Here is a 20,776-nt window from a genome sequence, read left to right as displayed (position 1 = left end):
TGAGCACATTTGGAATTTTGACACCTGGGGAGGAACAACTCCTAAAGAAGCATGTTGAAGTGAACCATCATTATTGTACCATCACAAGTATTAATAAATTGTTTATGCAGAACAATTTAAAGGAATGGCAAATATCACAAATGGTAGAAATTGTGATTCTGTGCCTAGTTATGCTACTCCCCACTGAGTTCATGATACCCCACTTGGGGTTCATGATAAATATGTGTCACAATTAATAGAAACTGGGGGATAAAAAACAATCATAGCAATTACTCCATAACTAAAATTAAACGTGAACACTAAAATAATGAAAATGTTATATATGAGTAGAAGTAGGCAATGGTTCAGTACAGTTAACTGTACTGTAATTTTGAAGTAATATCAGTTACTACATCTTCAGCATATGGAAAACATCCCGCTATATATTTCCATTTCCTCTGACCTGACAGTACAGCTGAAAAACTCATCAACAAACAATAACGGCAAAGAGCCTGAATGGAAAGGTACGTAAGTGAAGCTTAAACTAGAGTAGAGGAATCCAGTAAAACTTCTAGCTTGCAAATAGACGTGTGTATGCAGTGAGGGATAGATATTCTGGCTAGACGTAATGGAGAAAATGTATAAACAATTTGCTGTATAAAAAGGTTTTCAATCTATTAGTCCTTCTAGTAATATAGACTATCTGGAGTCATAAATGCATACCTCCCATCCAATCTAAGAAGGATTACTATGATAAACTTCTTAAAAAACAGATTTTCCTTCTCCATGCTCTTATAGATTCTTCCAATGAGAGCAGTCTATAGCTACTATAGCGGTAGGAAGTTACTCAACGATAAACTAGAACCCATCATGCTTGTGGGTTGATTTTGCTTGGGTACTTTGTTCTAGGTACCATACAAGATACAATACGTAGTAGTATCACTCCAGTGTTACCTTGGTGCTAGGTCTGAATGGCCATGGACTGCATGTTGATTTGAGAAACATGTACTCCTGCTTCCACTTGTTAAGACAATGCCTGCACACTGATACTTATGAAGAGAAGTATTTCCTAAGTCCCATTTTCTAGGGGTACTGAGTTCACGGTAGTTTGCTTTAAAGGATCATCTTATACACAAAAGAGAAAAGGAGACGGCTTATCCAAGAATGAAACAATAAAGTGCCTTCAAAGAATTCAGAAGCCTATGGCCAGTTCTGAGCACCAGTTTCAGAAAAAGGGTATTGTTAAAACTAGAATGTGTCAAGAGAAGGACAGTGAAGATGGTGAGGAACCTGGAGACCAAGTCCTATGGGAGAAAGGTTGAAGGAGTTGGGTGCCTTCACTCTAGCGAACATCCAATAAGATTGCCATATTCAAATATTTGAAAGTGGGTTGGACGGTAGGATTCTAAAGCATAGTCAGATTGTACCAAAAGGATTTTATAAAGAAAATAAAAATTAAAAGCATTAGAGAAAATAATAGTAGAATCCCATCTGAAGGGACTACAGTACGCACTAAATGGTGGCCTTTAAGAGGGGCAACCTTCTTTCTTATATCCCATTCCAGTTTGAAATGTGAACTAAAAATACACCCTGGAATATTATTTCCATGATCCAAGTTAAAATAGCAAAGGCATTTAGAAAGGCACTTTCAGTGGTTTCCCCACCAACTATAGAACTATTCCCTACAGTGGTACTTCGGGTTACAGATGCTTCAGGTTACAGAAGCTTCAGGTTACAGACTCCGCTAACGCAGAAATAGTACCTTGGGTTAAGGTACTGCAGGATGAGAACAGAAATTGTGGTCTGGCGGCGCTGGAGGCCCCATTAGCTAAAGTGGTACCTCAGGTTAAGAACAGTTTCAGGTTAAGAACAGACCTCCAGAACGAATTAAGTTCTTAACCCGAGGTACCACTGTATTTGTAACTAAGGATGAAGCAGTTATCAGAACATTCCCAAGGTATCGCTTGATGGCCAGGGCCATTGTCATCCAAGTTGTTTGCCACCATTCATTTCTTCAAACAAAGAAGCCAAAATTGAATGGATATTTTAAAATTTGTATCCCCTCTTCAACCCCTGTTGCAGAGCTGTGTAAGACCAGAATAAAAGGACAGCATTCAACATCGCACAAGACTTCCACCTGTGCAACAGAACTTCCCCTTCTTGCTCCCTACTTTGCTCTGGAGGGACCCTCAATGCTCTGCAGCATATCTGAATGGGTGCAGGGGGAGGGGGGAGTTATGTTGAGCAGGCTGAAGTCGGTTCTGCTTGCACACGGACACCACTAGTTACAATTCAAAATCTTGTAAATATACTGAAGCAATAAAAACAGCACAGCTGTTTGGAACTGGCTGCAAATAAATCCTTGGGTGGGCAGCAGAAGAGGTCATAAGAGCTTTGGGGATCTTCAATGCAATCTTATTCTTTTAGTGTTGTTTTCTTTTCTGTTATTAAGGGAATAATTTTGATAAACGATGTTTAAGCAGAAACCTTACTAACCTAAACTACTAAATTTAACTGAAAACTTTGCTGTAGATTGCATCTTCTCTGTATATTTGTTTGATGTGGCTAAACGGTTTGAAGAGGTTATGCAAGTGGCAAGTTTTTTTTTTTTAAAAAGTACATACAGCAAGCCAGTTATTTGTTACAGAGCATTACCATGAGAGTCATTCTGTAAGATACCCTACTGTGAAGGGGCACTAAAGGAGTTCCACTAAACAAACTCTGAATAAAGACTTTTCTGTTCTCTTCTATGAGAGGGAACTGATAAACCTCTAGTCACTGGAAATGACTGCGCAATGCTTGAATTACACACACATGCATGTACTGTGATGCATTATCACATGATACTTTACTTTTCCAAGAATAACCTAATAAAATGAAAATACTTCATAACCATGAACTTTTGCGTCTTAAAAGTTAGTTATTTGGCAGTCTCTAATGAGATTTAAAATCTTAATTGTTTACTGAAGGAGAGAGATTATTAAATAAGCTGTTTTCCTTTAAATGCCAACACTTTTCCAAAAATATATTTTTAAAAACCTACTATATGTATTTTATTTACTATGGGCCAAATGAATTTCGCATATGTGAGAAGAAAATTGGCATCAACCACATGTGAAATAAACTCTTGGCAGGCAAAGTACAACTGCTTGCCATTTAGAAGATTGGATTCAGGAGAAATGCCTTTTATTTTTTCTCAAATCAGGAAACTTAGCAGAAGAAAAACGGAAGTGACTTTTCAGGTAATGCTCTGTAGCAAAGTTGTATCATCCTGAAGGCCTCATTTACTTAACTTTACTCCAATCATCAGCTTACTGTGAAGATTCTATGCCAGCTTAAATACAAAGAGAGGAAATCATGAAACATCGCTCTCATTGATGGAGCATTTACAAATTGAGGGTTGCCCTTCCCATTTGTCAGTAAAAACAATGATTCACAACATCCCAACAGCCAATTATATTGTCATGCCTTCCCCAATTCCAAGCAGTGGGGAGTTTAAGGGGGTTCCTTTGTCTGGGTTTTGTTTCCTTTGTAAGGAGTTCATGTGAGTATATATTAGGCGTATATACCAGGAGAAGAAAGTACTTTTTAAAAAATTACTCAAAACAGCAAATGGTTCTTTTTTCCAACAACTTCTGACAATCGGCCAATCTCAGTCAGAAGTAAACTAAAAGTAGAAGAAAAGCTCTAACAGCGCACGTAACAGAGGGACTGTGCACCTTTAGAGGCAAGCAGTTCAGCAGTTACCTTTTGCCATGGTAACCTAGAGCCAAAGCAAAATTCTGTGCATAAACCTGTATATCTCACTTTTCCTTTTCCTTGCTGTTTTCATTAACTTTTAAAGGTCCTGGCAGATTGTCAGGCAGATGTTTTCACTTTGCATTGCTATTTCAGCACCAACCACGTAATCCAGAACAGTTTGACTACAATTTTTATGAAAACTACCTTGCATCTGATTTTCTGCATCTTCCAAGGTAAATTGTTTAGGGCAGGTAAGAACAAGGGCATGACAGCAGCTAATGATGGCAAGTTGGATTATAGGAATTGTCTACTAAACTTTCATTCTGATTTGCATTCATTGACTTTTACTGCAACTTGCTTTTCAGTTGCAACACACATTAAAAACAAAGCATGCTTGTAAAAGTTTAAAAAGAAGAACTGCATCCCTTAATGCTCACTTTCCAGCAAAGTGTTCAAGTGGCAGAATGCCAGGAGAAACCCTGAATCCTTTTGCTCCTCTGCACAAAATCCCTCCTGACCATTTCCAATAGAGAAATTTGATGTGTGAACTAGCAGTTGTTGCTACATATATACACTGAAATATACACTGCTGAAATGTTCATAGTAATTCCAATGCCTTAAGAGTGACCCTGGCAATCTGAAGAGAAATAGCAGATTGTGCCAGCATCTTTTTACATCAACAAGTGTGTGCCAATGGAACAAAAAAGGACTATGCCACAAGCAAAAGGGGAGAAATCGTCTCTCTCTCTCTCTGTGTGTGGGGGGGGGGAGGGGAGAGAGGGAGAGGGAGAGAGAGGGGGGGGGGAGGCTGCAGGAATTAGGGCATGTAGAATTTTCCAACTTTCAAATTCCAAAAATAAGGAGTGAAGAAGAAATTTACTAAAATTAACTTTCACCCCCTAAAATGACACACCCTACTAGGGGATGTCCAAATTAGCCACCCCAATTTAAGAAGAGACACTCCTTCGAATAGATGCTGTATTTAATGCAAGGATGGCCAACTTGTAATCCAACAACATCTGGAGGGCCACAATTTCCAACCCCCCTCAGAACTAGTGATGCTGGCTGGCACTGATGGGAATTAGAGTCCAACAACAACTCAAGGACTATTGACACTCCTCTCCTGTTTTATGAGGATGAAACAAAAATGTTTTAGGTGAAGTATTTATTGAACATGGGTGCTAATTTTACTTCTTCTTTTTTAAAAAAACAAACTTGCCATCTGAAAATTATGTTCAAAAGTATGTTACAGAGAAAGAGGAAAAAAACTTGCACAGTACAAAAGCCAAACTAAACATAAACATAAACCCATTTACAACACACTAACTACAGAGATAAGAACGTACAGTGGTACCTCGGTTTACATACGCTTCAGGTTACAGACGCTTCAGGTTACAGACTCCGCTAACCCAGAAATAGTACCTTGGGTTAAGAACTTTGCTTCAGGATGAGAACAGAAATTGTGCGGCGGCAGCAGAGGCCCCATTAGCTAAAGTGGTGCTTCAGGTTAAGAACAGACCTCCAGAACGAATTAAGTTCTTAACTCGAGGTACCACTGTATATAGAATTTAACCAGAAGATGTCAAGAGATAAATTCCATCAAGAAACAGAAAACTTGGTCAGTGACAAGAAAATATTTAAGGAGGCATTCCAAACTCAAGGTACCACACTGGATCCCCTTAACTTCTGAAGTTGGGGTTTCTTGAATAAAGATTTTGTTGCTGATCCCATATATACTTGCCTACACATTGAGAAGATTGTTCTTCACGTAACAAGGTCATATATACGACAAAACCAGCACTTTGAATTGTGTATGAGTGTCTTTCAACAATACACACCAGAATTTGGTTGTCACATTCTTACCTAGAGGTAGCTTATAAATTCCTTTCATGGGTTGCATACACAACATAAAATACATGGTGGCAGTCTTCAATGGAAAATACCAAGGCATGGGGTGAAACGCGTGTCCTCCCACTAAATCTGCCCAGAAAGGTCTCCTAATCCTGCATGGGAGACTGCAGCGGAAGGGGAAGCCAACAAGGGGGAATAGAGCTTCCAAAACTTAAGAACCTAAGAGCTTTACTGAATCAGACCAAACCTGTCCAGCAGTCTGCCTTTTACAGTGGCCAACCAGATGCCTCTGAACATCTCCGGAGCAGGACATGAAGGCAAAAGCCCTTTCCTACTGTTGCTCTCCAGCAACTCCCTGAACCTGGAAGTAGCATATAGCCATCAGAATTAGTAGCCATTGATTAGGGTGGTCAGGTGTCCCCCATGACACCAGAAAGCCTGCTACATACAGTATGTCCTGTCCTGGTGTTCTCTTTTGCTAGTATTGAAAGGGGCCAGTGGGAGGTAGTCTTGTTTGTCTGTCTCTAATTGCTTTACAAGCCTGCTCACAGCTCAGGAAGATTTCTGGGGCAGAGGGAGGGGCAGCACCACAGCGGGGTCTCCTCATGCTCCCTCACTAATTTCTCAAGTCAAGAGCAAAACAGAATCTACTCCTCCGCACCTGAGCAGCTGCAGATTTGGATAGGAGAGAGGCAGGCATGGCGGAGGGACTATTTGGACTGGAAGATAAGGGAGCAATGCCGAACTGCACTTTGCCTAGTGCCTTTGCTATTTTGCTTGAATTTCCTAAACTACATTGAAGTTTGAAGCAGCAGCAAGATGCCTGAAAGGTAGGCAAGACAGGCAAGAACTAGGTTCTGGGGTTTTGGGGGGCAGGGGGAGGCAGTGTTACAAACTGGGATAGAAAAGCTGGGAGCCAAATGGCTTACTGGACCTGGGTTGTGGGTGCCAAACAGAATGTCTAGTTGCCATGTGGGGGGTGGCGGGGTGTCAGTAACACTTTTTATTATTTTGATAAGCATGAATTAATATGCAATTCACGTGACACATTGTTAATATCACATTTTTAGCAGAAATTGATAATACATGTTTAATTTGGTGTTTACAATAAAAATACTGGTACCAAACTTCAGTTTTCAAAACACTACTCTTTACTGTTAAGCTCCTTAACATATTGCCTATCCTTAACATATACTTTGAGGCTTCAAAGCACATACATTTCAGTAATCCTTGCATGTCAGCCATGCACAAAAAATAGCACCCAGACTTTTTGAGGTGCTCGCAAATGGAGAATCTTTAGGTGCAAAATGCGCCTGGTGCCCTGCTAATTTCGAACCCTTGGGAGAGGATGCTGATGTCTATTTTTCTGATTTTTTTAATGATGCAAATTAGTGCTCTATTCCTACAACCTGTGATCTATTGTAATCTGTGCAAAACTTCCCAGAGGTAGCTGACTTTACTTCCTTTGCTAATTAAAAAGCTTGGTGTTGATGTTTGTGTAAATTCTGTCAACACCAAATATTAGATCTCTCAGTGGAGCAGCAACTCTGTTAATTTTTTATTTTTTACTCTATTGGCATATTAAGATGACCAATTGTGTGACCTTCTATATGCTTGATAAATAATAATGCTTTCCACCAATTTACCACAGAATAGATTGTAATCTCCTGGATTCTTCTCCCCACCAATCCACTTTTTAAAATTTGATGTTACACTGTTTGCTTCCCACAGTCCCTCTTCGTCCATTAAAAGCTAAAGCAGCACTGTATGAAGTTCCCACTTAAATAAATCCCTGAACTGCACTCTCTAAATTTACTTCAGCTTGATACAAAGAAAGGTCCTTACCACATCCCCATAAAGTGAAAACGATGCCAGTTACAAACCTTATTCCATAGCAGTTCCAAAACTCTCCCCATATTAGGATTTCAGAAAAGCTGTCTTGCACCTCACTTTTATAAGAATTTTAGAACACTGTTTTATACATGCATTTCCAACAAATAAAATACCCAAATGTTGAACTACAGGCAACTCCTGTTTTAGGAGCAACCAATATGTGCACAATCGTACACACGCGCACAGCCCCGAACATGGAAGTGACCTAGAAACATCAAAGAATGGGGGTAGGAGCGGAACAGGGTGTTTGCAGGCGTTTTCAATGGCTTTCTGATTTCACGCAAATGCACAGTGACCTGGAATGCAACCCCCACGCAAAGGGATGACACTGTTGCAGAGACATTTGGTGTCAGAAACACTACTTCTGTGTAAAGCACTTTGGTGTGCATTAACATGCAGATGACCACCACTGACTCTTTGGCATGTTTGAACCCAGAATTTGCACCTGATTTGTACAGCATATGATTTTCATTAGAAACTAGAATTGTTTGACACAATAATTAATCTAGTGCAGTAAGATCTTATCTTCACTGTAAAGCGAGTTATTAATCTTACACTCCCTCTTCTCTAACAATAAAAAGAAATTTTGCTAGGACCATATTTACATGCTTCCATTTCATTTACCATGATTTAAAGTCATAAACCTGTGACGTCTCTCTGGAAATACCAAATAAAGTCAAATCATAAACTGTACTTGAGAAGATTTTGATGATCACAGCTTAGAGGATACAATAATTCCTGAGAGAAACACCATATAAAAGAACAGATGAACTGGCAGCTACTGTTACTATTCGGCCAAATAAAGTTTTACCAACAAGTTAATACCCTTAAATTTCCACTTTTTTGTATTTTTCTATGAGCAGAAAAAGGTAAAGGTGCCCTGACGGTTAAGTCCAGTCGCGGACGACTCTGGGGTTGTGGCACTCATCTCGCTTTACTGGCCAAGGGAGCCGGCATTTGTCCGCAGTTTTTCCGGGTCATGTGGCCAGCATGGCTAAGCCGCTTCTGGCAAAACCAGAGCAGAGCAAGGAAATGCCATTTACCTTCCCACCAGAGCGGTACCTATTTATCTACTTGCACTTTGACATGCTTTCGAACTGCTAGGTTGGCGGGAATATACAGAAATATACTTGCTATGTAATAGATTAATATGGATTCAACCTTCTGTTTAAGTAAGTGTTCAAAGGAACTTATACTGACCAAAACTTAAAATTGCCCTCTGGTCATATACAAGTTTAATAATAATTAAAGCAGCTAATTTGAGACTGAAGATGTCAAATGAGATAATTAGAGCAGAATTCACTGGGTTATCTTGAAGACGAATAGTGTAGTAACACTTTTGACATATTAAAGCATTTTTTTTTGTAAGAGGCTTTTTTGTTTCTTTCACAATCTGAATTGCCAGCATTCCTTCACCCAGAAGCAAGAGCTTTCATGAACATGACATCAGAGCATCACAGTGAATGAGGGAAGGGAGATGGGGCAGGATTACTGCAACACAGTAAATTGCTGCAATTAGCATGTTTTCTAAAAGGTCAGGGATATTAACATTAGTATACAGCATGATGCAAAGCCGGTAAGCCTTTGGGCTTACCTTGGAAAAGAATAGCTGACAAATTATTACATTTCACAGGATCAGGAAACACGATGAGTGCCTTTCAAAGTTTTTTTTAGCCACCAAATGTGTAGAAAACAACAACAAAAATGATCAAGAAACTGGAACGTAAGAAAAGGCTGCTGGATCAGGCCTCTGGCCTATTTAGTTCATCATCCTGTTCTCACAGTGGCCAGCCAGCTGCATATGAGAGCCTGAAAGCAGGACTGGAGTGTAACAACACTCCCCACCTGCGTTTCCCAGCCTCTGCCATAGAGGAGCATGCTACTTCTGAGAGGAAGGAGAACATAGCCCAATTTTCCACGAATCTGTCTAATCCCTTTTTAAAGTGGCCATCCCTTTATCTTTTGGGAGTGAATTCCATGGTTTAGCTATGTACTTTGTGAGGGGAATACCATACTTTTCTGTGCAAAAGGCGCCCCCATGTATAAGAAGCCCCTATTCTAAAATTTCAGGAAATTGGGGGGGGGGGGGGAGATGGCACAGAATTGTTGAGCATTTTTGGTGGAGGATTGTCCAGAGTTGTGGAGCTTTTTTTTGGGAGGGGGGATTACCCAGGGTTGTTGTGCTTTTTTTAGGGGGAGTTGCCGATAATCACTCTCCCACACGCATAGCGAAATCTGTGTCTTGTCTGTCCCCTCACCAGCAGAAGCTGCCAATCACCCGCCCAATTGCCGCAGCATCAGCAAATCAACACCACCCATTGATGCAGCAACCAGTAACACGCACAATAGCTGCTAACAGCCACGGCAGCACCCAATCAAATACACTACCCATGTAAAAGACAACCCCCATTGTTTAGCATGATTTTTAAAGAAATAAACCAAGTCTTATACACAGAAAAGTACAGTACTTTATTTTATCTGTTGTGAATCCTCCAGCATCCAGCTTCAGGGGATGGCCAAAAGTTCAAGTGCTAAGTATGAGAGAGGCCGATCTTTCTCCACACCCCTTGCATAATTTTATACCTCGCCTTTCTTTCCGGCTTTCCATGCCAGAAATAGCTCCACAGGACTATTTCGGCTCCTAAAACCTTGGAAAGGTAGCTGTCATTGCAATGCAGTTCTCTTCCCAACTGTCAAGAGATAGGGGCCAGGAGAGAGGTGGGTCAGAAAGTAAAAAGTGAAGTTGACATAAACGTATCCCAGGTGCCTAAAGGGTGCTCTCTCCCCTTCTCCTTCCCCTCTCTAGAGGGCACCAAATTTTACCAGATTTATTTTAGAAGTAAAAACAGTATCTTAAAGATGTTTTTCTTCCATCTCCTGGCTCAGTGTTAGGAAGCATCCAGTGAGTTCTTAAAGATCCACAAACAAGGTTCAGCGAAATCAGTAAAATCAGAATAGCTGAGGTATTCGTAAATAAAAAAACACAGTAAATGAGCACAGTAAATGAACTATTGCAATGCTTTATCAATTTTCGAAGCAAAATATTGAGACCTAAAATCAAACACCATCAAAATAAGAAAAAGAAGCCTTAAAAAAAAAAGGAGCTGAAAGACAACTTTGCCATCTCCAGTCACTAGAAAGCAGTGGTGGGAAATCTGTGATATGTGGGTCTAATTCAACCCACCAAGCCCCTCCATGAAGCCATTTCTAGCAAACTTCATCCAGCCACCAGCCACATGACATCTTCTGAATCATTTGTTAAGCATTTTGTTCTGCCTCGCCACTTTCCACACTTTTCCTAGGAATAGATATATTTTATACACAATTTCCCCTAAAACTAAACATAAAATAGAAATATAAAATATGTTGATTTTGTAAATATAATGCATAATATTTACATCTGTAAGTATTTAATGTTAATGTAAAATATGTACAACTACCCCCCCCAAAAAAATGCCTCTTGCCATGCCCCTGGAAAGTTGGCAAGGTTTAATTCCTCAGGCTGGAAGTGGTTTCCCACCCCTGTGGCAATTATATAAGGAACTCCGGAAGACGTAATAATAGGATTTCTACAGCTTCTTTTGAATCCGTAAAGCTGCCAGTTAGTTACAGAATAAGTCAATGCATATAAAAATCTTTATAGGCTTGCTCTAAGTCTTACACAATGACATTTCAAAATAGTCTTCTTATGCATGCTCTCACAAGTTTTTGTGCTTCTCTTTTTCGAGGAAGGAGAGAGGCAGATGGATGGCAGATCTAAAACAACTTTTCCATAGTAAACTTCAGTGAGTGTTGATGAAAGAATTTAATGCAAAAAATATATTTTAGAGTACCGTCTAAACTATGGTCCCAATCCAAAAACTTGTAAGGACAGCTGCAGAAGCCTGAATGGCCAGGAGCAGCAGAGGCTCCAGAAAATGTGAAGTAGACTGCTGGGGGTGGGGTGTGGAGAGGAGAGGAAGGGAAGCTCCATCTCACATTTAATCTTTAATATGGTGTATGATATGATACAAACAGAAACAAGTTTATATCCACGTTCAGACATGCTGGGCTAACAGACTGTCAGGCTATTTTTAGGGTGGGCATTTGCTCACTCTTGGCCCCTTGGTACCACCTATAGCCAAGGGGTCCCCTTTCATCTGCTCCCAGTGCTAACAATTTGAAACTATTCAGAGCATTGGCCCACACTAGAGAGGAGATGAAACTGAGTTCTCTCCAATGGCTGTGCAGAAAGTAAATGCAGGGGGCTTTCTCCCTTTGCAACAGTTGTTGTGGCAACAATGCAGTCCTACACACACACACACACAGCTGTCACTGGATGTCTGAATTCCCTGCCAAGAGAAGGCGGGAGTGACTTGATTTCCCTCAGATTCAGTATCTGCATTTGTATTGTTTGTTTGATTCTTTCAATAAAGCAAGGCAAGGCAAAACAGATACCTAACATACATCACAGCTCTGTCCAATAAGATACTGCATAAATGTGAGAGCTAAACTACAGTGGCTGCTATTGGGGGTTAAACAGAGTGGCTGCTATTGGGAGAGAAACAGAGGTACGCATGAACACTAATAGCAATAATGATAATTGAATTATTTATACCCCACCCATCTGGCTGGGTTTCCCCAGACACTCTGAGTGGCTTACAGTACAGTGGAACCTCGGGTTACAGACACTTCAGGTTACAGATGCTTCAGGTTACAGACTCCGCTAACCCAGAAATAGTACCTCGGGTTAAGAACTTTGCTTCAGGATGAGAATAGAAATTGCATGGCGGCAGCAGGAGGCCCCATTAGCTAAAGTGGTACCTCAGGTTAAGAACAGTTTCAGGTTAAGAACGGACTTCCAGAACGAATTAAGTTCTTAACCCAAGGTAGCACTATACATATAAAAACATAGTAAAATGTCAAACATTTAAAACTTCCTGATACAGGACTGCCTTCAGGTGTCTTCTAGAACATGTGTAGTTCTTTATCTCCTTGACATCTGATGGGAGGACGTTCCACAGGGAGGTCGCCACTGCCAAGAAGGTCCTGTGCCTCATTCCCCGTAACCTCACTTCTCGCAGTGAGGGAACTTCCATAAGGCCCTCAGAGTAGGACCTCAGTGTCTGGGCTGAACGATGGGGGTGGAGACGCAATGGGGGGGGTGAGCCGAGGCATGAAATGAGCAAAACAGCAGCGACCCTTTACAAGTATTACAAGCCAGGAGAGATAACTCAATGCAGGAAAATCATTCCATGCTGTTATCATGCTTCTGTCCCTTCATGTCTCTCTATTAAAACACAGGCCACGTTTAAACATTCTCCACCGACTGAGACTCATTTAATTTCTCATGTGACTTGTGCGTTTTGCACTGCTGCTTGGCTCTGCTCCATTTGGCTTCCAAACTAAACACTGTCTGCCATGGTTCTGGGCTGGCACTCTCTCCCTGTCTTTTTTCAGTTCCCAACAGTGGTTTCTACAGTCTCATTTTATTTCAAGTTCAATAGTCTTCCAGAAGAATTGCTCAACTTAGGTTTGCTAACCACAAACAAACTACATGGGCTGTCCCCAAAGGCTCAGCATAGACTGAATAGGCTAACTTCTCCCAACCCAATAATTTTAGAACCAGGAATAAAAGTGTCGTCTCTCTGAAATACTGGAACCTATTGAAAGCTGTTTAGCTCTCAGGACAGGTTTTTCCTGCTGAAACCGAAATGAGAATATTTATATATTCTACTTTAGATGCCCAATGCAGCTTCAGACCAAACTACATATTATGAGAAACCTGTGGCTTCTATCAGCAGCTCAGAGTTTCCTTGCTTCTGCCCACTTTATTGGTTATAGCTTGCAAGGGGCAGGGAAACACTAAGCCCGATGGTGCTGTGTGGTGCATTTTATTTTATTAAAGGCAGGCACATGTTCCTTGTGTAACCTGTAGTCACTTTGAGAATTTGTTTCATAGTGGCCAAACAGGGATTTTTATTATTTTATTTTCTTTCTCTTCTTTTTGGTTTTTGGTTTTCACACATTACATTACAATACAGATGTACCAAAACCAACACTATTTCCTCCCCATCCCCCCATACATTTACATTTAAATTTCCTCAATCCATCATATTATTCTTTTGTCCTTCCTCCCACTTCCTTCCGCCCCCACTTGATTTCCTCCACATTATACAATTTACAATAATCTTTGCATTTTTATTATTTTCATTGGGGTTTTTTTTTTAATAGAGTTATAAGCTTGGTGGATCAGGGGAATGCTGATGGCTTTTGAAAAAGTACCCCATGAGCTTCTTGCAGAAAGGCTGGTAAATGTGGGCTTGATGAGCTAACTGTTAGGTGGATTTATGGTTGACTGTCCGAAACCAAACAATGTTCACTAATGGTTCCTTATTATCCTGGTAAAAATCGACAAGAGGGGTGCATCAGGGTTCTGTCATTGGGCCCGTTGTTGTTCAACATCTTTATGAAGGACTTTGATGAAGGATGCTCTGGAGGACTGGGAAACCTTCTGAACCTCATGGCACCGGGTGTGCACGTGCAGAAATGTGTGAAAATTACCTCTCCCCCTTTCCTCCAGCAAGAATGTCTCCTGGATCAAACTCTCTTGCACAAATGAATGGAAGGAGCCTTTGAATTAATGGAAGGACATGTTTAGACCCAGTCCCATGTGTACAAAATTTGCAGATGGCAATTGTGAGGTATGGCCCAAAGTGCATCCACATCACCATCAAAACATAACCACCCTCCCATTGTTTACTCTAACATGAACTCCTAAAGGAACTTCTGTACAGATTGGCGTTGTAAGTATACAAACATAGATTTCAACTATTAACAGGGCCGTCTTTACCCGGGGGTGCAAGGGGTGAGGGGCATCTGGGTGCTGAATTCTGGGGGGTGCCAAATGTATACATACTGTATACCGTTCCCTCTCTATCAGCAGCAGTGAAAAGCAATGGAGTGAAAGTCCCCGTTCCCCTCCTCCGTCGCTTTGTTACACCGTAGCGTCAAATATTCCTGACGAGTCAGGAAACAAAAGCAGTTTTTTCCACTGCATCATTGTTGCAGGTTTTTAACCTTGCATTTTTTCCTTTCCTTTTCCTTTCCTCATTGCTAATCTGAACGAGACTGTAATTTAATCTCATTGACTGACACTATGTATTTGCAGGCGGCTTTGTGCTGTGTGATTTGTATACAGTGGTACCTCTTCTTAAGAACTTAATTCGTTCCTGAAACTGTTCTTAACCTAAGGTACCACTTTAGCTAATGGGGCCTCCCTGCTGCCGCCGCCACACAATTTCTGTTCTCATCCTGAAATAAAGTTATTAACCCGAGGTACTACTTCTGGGTTAGTGGAGTCTGTAACCTGAAGCGTTTGTAGCCCAAAGCATTTGTAACTCGAGGTACCACTGTACTGTATTAAAAAGTGGGGAGACTGAAGTGCCCAGAAACCTGAGGAAAAGAGCCACTGAGAGGAGGACCACTCACACTGAGTAACGAGGCCATCAACGCCGTTTCGATTCCTGGGCCTGGGCGAGTGAGAGGCGGGTCCTATTTCACCGCCCCCGAAGGGGCCGCAGGGCAGGTGGGTTAATAACTACCAGGACCCGGTGGAGCTTGGGCACAGGAGAGGGACCAGCCAAGCCATTTCTGTGAGGTGGTGCTGAGGCAAAAGCTGTCGCCCGGGCTGTCTACTCCTTGCCCTGTTCCCTCCGTGCGAGGATGGCGGGGGTGAGGCCCATCCGCCTCAGGCTGCCATGGCTGCGCCTGCCAAGCCCAACTAATTGGGATGGGACTTCAGCACCCAGCAGGTACCTGTGGCAAAAAAGGATGCGGTGGCCTCCCCCTCCACTCTCCCTCCCTTTGTGTCCCTGTCTGCGCCCACACGGCTGCTCGGATCATTGTTACAGGTGAGCGTTCCCCCCCCCAAAAAAGGTCAACAACTTTGGCTCCCCCCTCACAAAAAAGCTCAATTCAAGTTAATTTGGGGGCAGCTAAACTAAATTTGGGTTCACTGGGCGGATATTTGCACCCCAGCGCCGCATATGCTAAAAGATGGCTCTGACTATTAAAATACAATACTCTTAAAAAGTCATCTTAGCGGAAAAGTCCTGAAACATCCAGCATTAAGAGATTGCATTCACACAGAATAAGTGACTTCATTAGTATTCAAATACTCAACAGTTTACTAGATGCAGACTTGTCTCAAGAAATTTATAGCACCTTCGGGTAAAGCAACAACACTATGTGTTTATTGAAATCTACATCTGGAAGTCATTTGTACAACTGCAACCAAATTTTTCTCTTCCAACTCCAAAGACCTACAGGGGCCTATATACCAGGCAAGTGTTTGTCTGTATGTGGACGCAGCATGCTATTATTTATGTTCTTAAATATAGCAAAAGGTTTATCTGCATGTAGTTTTGTCTTATTCATCACATGAGAATGACCAGTGTTAGAAACTGAGATATGAAAGCGAGGAGCTAAATGACACATTAAACCTAGGTTATGGGTGCTGCAATGGAATGTCTAGGCACACTTTTTTATAAGAATACAAAAGCAGAAAATGAATGAACTGCAGCTTAAATCTTATATTCATTTTTCACATGGTCTAGTCCTCATTTGAAGACTGCAAAAAACAAAGCCATGCTTCCCCTGCCTGCCCCCCTAATATTCTTATGAGGGTCCCTTCTGCAGTCCTCAGAGAGTGGCTAGAAGTGGGAAAGGCAGAAAAAGGTCCTCCTTTCATTCAAGCAGTGGCAATTTTAATGTGAAATCTTAGGCGCAGTGCTGCTTCCAGAGCTCAGAAACTGCTTACATTAATGAAATTCCCTGTCGCAAAATGTGCCTAGAACAATAGGAGTTTTGAACACTAAGAATGGCAGAAAGTGTCTCAAACGGCCTATTTATTCTTCATTGCCCTGGAACATACTGAAAGAAGTAGAATACAATTTGCATGGAAAAGCTCAAACTCTTCATCAGGAAAAATATTTTAAGTAAACTATCTATTTGGCAACCAATCTGAAAGGAATTTTAAAAGCCCAGCTGTAATAGTGCGTGTATAAGACCTAATAAAAATTTAAAGAAGAATAAAATTTAAACTATCTTGCTACCTAAGCAATAGCTGCAGTCTATCCCAAAGGCTAAAAATTGGTGGATATCCTGAAACACAAAACTACTCAAAAGATTTATAAATTTTGCTTGTAGGCAAATAAAAGGTCTAATTTACATAGCTTTAAAATCAGTGATCCAAAGTAGATGACCAAGGAAGCAGGGATTCTTCAAGTTGTGTCAGGCTATGCCAATAAGAGTAAAACTAGTTCTGAAAATACTGGGCATATGCTTGAATGCCAGGAACCACTAGGCACATGCATATAGTGCTTCACATTTTATTCTAGAGTCTCTCTCTGTCTTCTTTAAAACAGGACAGAAAAGTACCTGCAGCTAGCAGTTGTCTCCCATGAGAGTGGGAAGTTATGGGGGTGGAGTATGAAGCTGGGCTCCGTCATGTTGATTCTTATACACAAGCTGATACTGGTTTGACGAGCTCATGTACTTTTGTATGGTGCCTGTCAGGGACTGGCAGGGCTCTGAAGAGTGTGGGGCAGAGGCAGGGAGAAGAGCCGGGGCAGTTCGAGAAAGAGGAGGGTGCACAGGAAGAAGAAGGGGCTGTTCTGGCAGCAGATGGGCCACTAGACTCCCCACCTTCCTCTGCCCCGCTGTCTCCTAGAACCAGGAGGGGCTTGAAGCGGGAAGAACAGCAACAACCTGTCCCGAGAGGACATAAAAGCTGGCAGAGGGCAGGGGCTCACTGTTGCTGCAACTGCTCCACAGGGTGCAGATCTGAGGGACAGCTGCCTAGTGGCTAGAAGTGTGTGTTCATGAGCATCTGAAGCACCTTGGGATTTGCTGTAAGTGCTTCTTTTGTCGATAGACATGACTCTCAGATGTGTGTCTGCCTTAGCTGGGGTGGGCCAGGACAGTGGAACATGGAGCTGACAGTGTAAAAGTTCAGTTCAAACAGGCACTCAAACCATTTGCAAAAGCTAGAAACCACCCATTATTGATCAGCTTTTATAATTTTATAGTACTTTATTACTCTTTTCAATGTCTATGGAAGCTTGCATAGAATCATAATGTAAGAAGCAGGTACTGTTTCCTGCAACATAATAAAATGTTGTTGTTGTTGTTTAGTCGTTTAGTCGTGTCCGACTCTTCGTGACCCCATGGACCAGAGAACGCCAGGCACCTCTGTCCTCCACTGCCTCCCGCAGTTTGGTCAAACTCATGCTGGTAACCTCGAAAACACTATCCAACCATCTCGTCCTCTGTCGCCCCCTTCTCCTTGTGCCCTCCATCTTTCCCAACATCAGGGTCTTCTCCAGGGAGTCTTCTCTTCTCATGAGGTGGCCAAAGTACTGGAGCCTCAGCTTCACAATCTGTCCTTCCAGTGAGCACCCAGGGCTGATTTCCTTCAGAATGGAGAGATTTGATCTTCTTGCAGTCCATGGGACTCTCAAGAGTCTCCTCCAGCACCATAATTCAAAAGCATCAATTCTTCGGCGATCAGCCTTCTTTATGGTCCAGCTCTCACTTCCATACATCACTACTGGGAAAACCATAGCTTTAACTATACGAACCTTTGTTGGCAAGGTGATGTCTCTACTTCTCAAGATGCTGTCTAGGCCTGTCATTGCCCTTCTCCCAAGAAGCAGGCGTCTTTTTATTTCGTGACTGCTGTCACCATCTGCAGTGATCATGGAGCCCAAGAAAGTAAAATCTCTCACTGCCTCCATTTCTTCCCCTTCTATTTGCCAGGAGGTGATGGGACCAGTGGCCATGATCTTCGTTTTTTTGATGTTGAGCTTCAGACCATATTTTGCGCTCTCCTCTTTCACCCTCATTAAAAGGTTCTTTAATTCCTCCTCACTTTCTGCCATCAAGGTTGTGTCATCTGCATATCTGAGGTTGTTGATATTTCTTCCGGCAATCTTAATTCCGGCTAGGGATTCATCCAGCCCAGCCTTTCGCATGATGAATTCTGCATATAAGTTAAATAAGCAGGGAGACAAAATACAGCCTTGTCGTACTCCTTTTCCAATTTTGAACCAATCAGTTGTTCCATATCCAGTTCTAACTGTAGCTTCTTGTCCCACATAGAGATTTCTCAGGAGACAGATGAGGTGATCAGGCACTCCCATTTCTTTAAGAACTTGCCATAGTTTGCCGTGGTCGACACAGTCAAAGGCTTTTGCATAGTCAATGAAGCAGAAGTAGATGTCTTTCTGGAACTCTCTAGCTTTCTCCATAATCCAGTGCATGTTTGCAATTTGGTCTCTGGTTCCTCTGCCTCTTCTAAATCCAGCTTGCACTTCTGGGAGTTCTCGGTCCACATACTGCTTGAGCCTTCCTTGTATAATTTTAAGCATAACCTTGCTAGCGTGTGAAATGAGTGCAATTGTGCGGTAGTTGGAGCACTCTTTGGCACTGCCCTTCTTTGGGATTGGGATGTAGACTGATCTTCTCCAATCTTCTGGCCACTGCTGAGTTTTCCAAACTTGCTGGCATATTGAGTGTAGCACCTTAACAGCATCATCTTTTAAATTTTAAATAGTTCAGCTGGAATACCATCACTTCCACTGGCCTTGTTATTTGCAGTGCTTTCTAAGGCCCATTTGACTTCACTCTCCAGGATGTCTGGCTCAAGGTCAGCAACTACACTACCTGGGGTATACGAGACATCCATTTCTTTCTGGTATAATTCCTCTGTGTATTCTTGCCACCTCTTCTTGATGTCTTCTGCTTCTGTTAGGTCCTTTCCACTTTTGTCCTTTATTATGGAAATCTTTGTACGAAATGTTCCTTTCATATCTCCAATTTTCTTGAACAGATCTCTGGTTCTTCCCATTCTATTGCTTTCCTCTATTTCTTTGCATTGCTCGTTTAAGAAGGTCTTCTTGTCTCTCCTTGCTATTCTTTGGAAATCTGCATTCAATTTCCTGTATCTGTCACTATCTCCCTCGCATTTTGTTTGCCTTCTCTCCCCCGCTATTTGTAAGGCCTCATTGGACAGCCACTTTGCTTTCTTGCATTTCCTTTTCATTGGGATGGTTTTCGTTGCTGCCTCCTGTATAATGTTACGAGCCTCCATCCATAGTTCTTCAGACACCCTGTCCACCAAATCTAAATCCTTAAACCCCTTCATGGATCACTGCCTTGCCGTGGCGAAGGGGCTTGAAGAACTCAGAGAAGCTATGAACTATGCCGAGCAGGGCACCCAAGATGAACAGGTCATAGTGGAGAGTTTTGACCAAACGTGATCCACCTGGAGGAGGAACCGGCAAGCCACTCCAGTATCCCTGCCAAGAAAACTCCATGGACAAAGACAACAGGCATATAAAAGTTATGACGCTGGAAGATGAGCCTCTCAGGTCGGAAGGCGTCCAACATGCTACTGGGGAAGAGCGGAGGGCAAGTACAGAGCTGATGAAGCGGCTGGGCCAAAGCCGAAAGGACGCTCAGTTGCGGATATGCCTGGAAGCGAAAGGAAAGTCCAATGCTGTAAAGAAAAATATTGCATAGGAACCTGGAATGTAAGAACCATGAACCTGGGTAAGTTGGAGGTGGTCAAAAATGAGATGGCAAGAATAAATATTGACATCCTGGGCATCAGTGAACTAAAATGGACGGGAATGGGTGAATTCAGTTCGGATGACCATCATATCTACTACTGTGGGCAAGAAACCCGTAAAAGAAATGGAGTGGCCCTCATAGTCAACAAAAGAGTGGCAAAAGCTGTACTGGGATGCAATCTCAAAAATGATAGAATGATCTCGATACGAATCCAAGGCAGACCTTTTAACATCACAGTAATCCAAGTTTATGCACCAACTACTGGTGCTGAAGAAACTGAAATAGACCAATTCTATGAAGACTTACAACACCTTATAGAAGTGACACCAAAGAAGGATGTTCTTCTCATTATAGGGGATTGGAATGCTAAAGTAGGGAGTCAAGAGATAAAAGGAACAACTGGCAAGTTTGGCCTTGGAGATCAAAACGAAGCAGGGCAAAGGCTAATAGAGTTCTGTCAAGAGAACAAGCTGGTCATCACAAACACGCTTTTCCAACAACACAAGAGACGACTCTACACATGGACATCACCAGATGGGCAGCATCGAAATCAGATTGATTATATTCTCTGCAGCCAAAGATGGAGAAGCTCTATACAGTCAGCAAAAACAAGACCTGGAGCTGACTGTGGCTCAGATCATCAGCTTCTTATAGCAAAATTCAAGCTTAAACTGAAGAAAGTAGGAAAAACCACTGG

At 42.0% G+C, this 20,776-nt stretch overlaps 1 protein-coding gene across 2 annotated transcripts in view; it reads right to left on the bottom strand.

The window, feature by feature from the left end:
• Nucleotides 1-20,776, bottom strand: part of ATG7 (autophagy related 7) — a 96,204-nt gene that overhangs the window by 24,598 nt on the left and 50,830 nt on the right. The window lies entirely within an intron of this gene.

The sequence above is a fragment of the Podarcis raffonei genome, chromosome 2, assembly GCF_027172205.1.
Source record: "Podarcis raffonei isolate rPodRaf1 chromosome 2, rPodRaf1.pri, whole genome shotgun sequence".
NCBI lineage: Eukaryota > Metazoa > Chordata > Lepidosauria > Squamata > Lacertidae > Podarcis > Podarcis raffonei.
The sequence above is the reverse complement of the archived record's forward strand: the minus strand, read 5'-3'. Positions and strand labels throughout refer to the sequence as shown.